The 5,050-nt window shown below is 37.5% G+C and overlaps 1 long non-coding RNA gene across 3 annotated transcripts; it reads left to right on the forward strand.

The window, feature by feature from the left end:
- The first annotated feature begins 2,057 nt into the window (after nt 1–2,057).
- Nucleotides 2,058–3,569, forward strand: LOC131437689 (uncharacterized). 3 transcript variants are annotated; one of them, XR_009230804.1, is made up of 5 exons: nt 2,062–2,313; nt 2,373–2,607; nt 2,670–2,841; nt 2,907–3,073; nt 3,136–3,569. It is a non-coding gene; the product is annotated as an uncharacterized LOC131437689 (long non-coding RNA). The 3 variants fall into 3 exon arrangements; XR_009230805.1 differs by having other exon boundaries at nt 2,058–2,313; nt 2,667–2,841; nt 2,907–3,569; XR_009230803.1 differs by having other exon boundaries at nt 2,064–2,313; nt 2,907–3,569.
- The last annotated feature ends 1,481 nt before the right edge of the window (nt 3,570–5,050 follow it).

Raw genomic sequence — 5,050 nt, forward strand, 5'->3', positions numbered from 1 at the left:
TCAACACTGTAGACTGTGTAACACTAGTAGAAATAATGTATAATCTGGGGATAACACAGGACGTGATCGCCTGGGTTAGTAGCTTTCTAATGAATCGGAAAATCAATTTCCACATGAGGAACGAAACTGTGACACGGACAATCAATAAAGGAATACCACAAGGAGATGTGCTCTCACCAACATTATTCAACCTGTACACTACACCGCTGCACGAAATACAAGGCAACGGTGTAGAACTAGTGCAATACGCCGACGACTTTGGTATACTAGTGTCAGGAGAGAACATGGAAGAAGTAAACGAGAACGCACAAAGCAGCATTGATAAATTCACTGCAATAGCACAAAAATTGAGTTTAAAAATCAATGAAATAAAAACAAAGGCAATACTGTTCAAAAATGGAACCAACGAACTGAACATACACATCAATGGCGTGAAATTGGAGACCGTACGAACCCACCCATACCTAGGAATCATATTCGACAGGTATTTGAGCTTTGGAGCATACATCAGAGAGCTGCAAAAAAGAATTGTGAGCAGAATCAACATGTTGAAAGTTATATCTGGTATACAAAAAGGAGCCCACCCAGCATGTATGGTTCAAATACATAGAGCCTTGGTGAGAAGCACGATTGAATACGGATGCAGTATCCATGGAAATGCAAGTAGAACAAATAGGGAAAAAATTATTGTAACCAATAATGCATCACTGCGGAAAGCTACCGGTTGTACGAAGTCGACACCACTAAATGCACTAGCAGCAATATCAGGCGAAGAACCAATCGTATATAAACATGAGTATGTTACAGCCCGAGAAATAGCCAGATACTTTGAAAAAAACAATATAGTAGCCGAACAACTTAGAAAGCTGAAGCAACCAGAAACAATAGAAAATGAAAAGTACTCATTTCAAGAGAGAATATTTTTTCAATACAAAAACATATTCAGTAAAATAACACCGAACATTAAATTCATTAGCACCAAAGAAGTGGAAATACATCCATATATTGAGGGACTTACATGTTGCAAAAGAAACGCGCCCCCCAAAGTACTGAAACAAAATATGCTGTACCTATTAAACGGCCCCTACAAAGAAAAAGCGCATATTTATACAGACGCATCCAAAAACGGCCCACACTGTGCCGTGGGGATATACGTGGAAAAGCAAAAAAGAAGAATATACTACAAATTGGAAGAAGAAACGAGCATAACATCGGCAGAAATACAAGCCATCAAAATAGCAATGGATTACATCGAAGTTAACCAAATGTTTAACACGGTAATACTTACCGACTCTAGATCTGCATGTATCATGCTCAAGGACGTCCAAGAACACACATACGGATCAGAGTTACTAGTAGAAATATTGCAACTTGCTCAACGTTGGCAAACAACATTGCAATGGGTTCCCAGCCATGTATCAATAGTCGGTAACGAAATAGCCGACAAACTGGCTAAATTTGGAATCACAAACCAAAATGGACCAACATACCCAAACAAAATTTTACGAACGGATGCGCAGTTCCGACTGAATCAAATCAAACAACAGAAGGTTGAAAACTGGTATCAACAATATGCGACTGAAAAAGGAAAACATTATTACGAGATACAACCAAAATTTTACCAAAAATCATGGTATACCAGAACTAATATGCAAGGTTCGGACATACGACTCACAAATAGATTAATGACGGGACACGATTTTTCCAAATATTGGCTAGGGAGAATGAAAATAACTGATAGTGAGGAATGCGAAGTTTGCAAAACTCCCGAAACAGCTGAACACACAATATTGCACTGTCCAATATATGACAACATACGAACGAAATATAGCTTCAACCTGAAATACAGCAATTTAATCGAGATCTTTAAAACAAACAAAGCAGAAGTATACAAGGAGGTTGTCAAATTCGTACGACAAGCTAAGTTGAATTTGTAAAACTTCAGCGATTAAATGACAAACACAACGAAAGCAGCCCACAGTTTAACGACTGAAATAAGACACAAACAAACAAACCAGCATCTGGCGATATGGTTTAGATACCGAGCCAACAACAGAAGCTGTCAGTGACAGCTTCGAAACAGAAAGAAGAAGAAGAAGAAGAAGAAAAAGACGAAAACAGTTTTGATTTGTCTGCAAATCGATAGCCAGAAATACAAATCCCCCGAAGTTCGGAACATTCCAACGATGAACTCTGCGTGGCTAAGTTTGATTCTGCTGGGAAATCTTGTGCGACGCAACAGTGAAACGGACCAAAATATTAACCGTTCAATTTGAACTCGTTATATCGGATTTATCATGATCTAGTGATGAGGTAGTATTCCCAAATTATAAAAATGCGCTTATATTTTATCGACTAATCTTTGTATACAGTTTTGACTATCTGGAATACTCCACATAATTTAAGGCAAGAATCGCACGAATGTGCATAGGATAGTTTGTAAGAATCGCTTTATCGGCTTCCGTGACAACGAATAATCGTAAACTTTCGCCGACGGAACTGATTCTCCAAACCGATCATCTGCCAACGTCAGTCAGATATCGACAGCATAACAAATATTACAATTTCTCAGAATGATAATACGGTTTGACATACCAGGGTTGTTAAGTAAGTGTGGTTTACGATCATGAATTTGAACGGTGATATATTTAACATTTTATTCCAAGTAGGAAAATCGTCGGTCGTATAGCTAACGGGCCTGCGCATGCCACACATCTAGTAATGACACGAGTACCCAGAACAGAAACAAATTACGTCATTGGCCTGTGTTGGATACTGACTATGAAGTAACTGGATAACCGAAAATTCTAGTGCATTCCTACCGGTTGATGAACCCTTCGAGTAAGAATCGTTCTTAGTTCACGAATCATCTCACTGAATAAACTGTTCGAAGGAAAGCTTTTCAGGTGAATCCATACATTCGGAATGTGAAACAAACGATTGAACAGGAAGATCCGGTGGAAACTTCATGCAACCATTTATTCAAAAAAGTAAAGGCGGTGCGTGCCAAATCTACATGACTGTTAAGGTCATTGGTATGGCTGGCTTAAACGATAGTGTTCGCTACAAAGAAGTAATACGTGTTTCGTGGTGGATGAATATATATTTTATTTGTAAGCACTAATTTCGTTACAGATTATCGTTGAAGATTATTACTGTTAATGCAATGTTTAGTGATTAGCTGTAATCGTTTTAAGGACACTTCTCGTTTTGATTTTCCTCCGAAGTGCATGGTCGTACCATCGTTATTACCTGCTAACCCAACTAACTCGTCAAGAATTTGATTCGGAGTTCAGTATGATCTTCAAATGGATTCCGAATCAAATACAACAACCGATTCCGAACCGATCCGAGTCGGAATCGATTGTTGCATCTGGTTCGGAATCCGTTTGGAAATCATACTTCCAAATCAAATTCCATACGAATTGATTGGAAAAGGGGCTAAAGGAGATGAAGACATTTTGTATTTCAGTCAACTCCTGCAAAATGTGATAATTTCTTTAGTGAGTGAGAAAGTTCGTTCGTTACAAGTATTGTTGTATTAAAAATAAATAATCCGTTCCATAATACGATCGAATTTAATCATTCAAGCACTACCGAAAACTAATTGTCAAAGCTAGGTGCCTTGGTCTATTATTTGAATCGACAATACTTGCAAACCGGTGATGATTGAGGTGGCCTAAAGTGAATCAAGTCTAATAAAGACATGATCCCAAGATCCAACGATAGTGTTCTGTATTATTCCAAGTTTTAAAATTTCTTCATTGAACGTTGCGATCGAATAGGGATTTTATGGCATCATTTTCTATTAGAAGAGATGACCCAAAACTATTCCAGAAATCACATTCACTTTCAATATAAATGAAATCAACTGTTAAACCCGCAATTAGTTGCGTAGTATGTACATAAATCTGTTCTGCTCTTCCAGAAATAAATGTTTTATTCTGTGAAGTAGAAAATAAGCGGTTTACTGACACACTCAGCAGAACCACTAGTGGAATTTTCAGAAAGCAAAAGAATACAGAATATTTTCCCTGCTACAGCGTACGGTTATATCATGCTGTACATTCAACTCATTCAGCCATAATGTTACGATACAACCAGAATCATTAGGTTTTCGATCTCTGCGATTATTAAATACTGCATAACTGGTATTTAGCATGCAATACATAAAGTCAGGAAAACAACAAACAAACTAGTTCCGTATCATGGCAACTTCAATGTTGCGTTGCCAGATATGTTTTTTTTCTACCATTCTGAAATGTCAGTTCAAAACTAAAGGATGGGCTAGGCCAACTTGTTCTTTTGGTGAACCAAAAAAATTGCATGCTTTTGTATGGGACTTAGGGGTATTATTATTTGTATTTGGTAAAAACCTTTTACCTCTTAAACTTACCACCATATGTACAGCTAGCAAGCCGAAACTGGTTTTGTTCAGGACGTCAGTTTTGATATTACACTTAGGTATAATATCAAAGAAGTGTTTTGCAAATAGCATTTAACTGTCTGTTTAGCGGTTTAAGTTGAACCGTCAGGTCGGATGGCACTGATGAGTCTAAGACGAAACGTATAAACAAATTTAATATGAATGTTTTTTCAACCACAATTAAAATTCAATTCCATATACTTTTCTAGATTTAAAAGTTGACTTAATATGCAACTTCAATTCAGGCCATACAACTCGCAAACCGCAGACAGAATAAACGCGAGAAGCTGAACCGAGCTGGTGGATGACATTAGCAGTCCAAAAAAGGGAAGCATACTTTCAGCAATTCAAAGGGGTCCTGTTAGAGTGCAAGCGATAAATCTGCTCAGCTTTCCCTCTGACAAGGTCCTTCTAATTTACTGTAAGTACATTACTCGCTTTGGTCAGTATCAAGTTTGGCTCTGCTTTCTCGTGCTCACTCTGTCTACGGCCTTAGCCTAACAACAAAGCTTCAAATTGTAATATAATTGATTATTTTTTGTGTTGATCATCAAACATATGCACACAAATTTTTACTTTAATTTGTGATTTGTCCGTTGATTAATAAACTATCATCTCGTTACT

Source organism: Malaya genurostris, chromosome 3 (assembly GCF_030247185.1).
Source record: "Malaya genurostris strain Urasoe2022 chromosome 3, Malgen_1.1, whole genome shotgun sequence".
Lineage (NCBI taxonomy): Eukaryota > Metazoa > Arthropoda > Insecta > Diptera > Culicidae > Malaya > Malaya genurostris.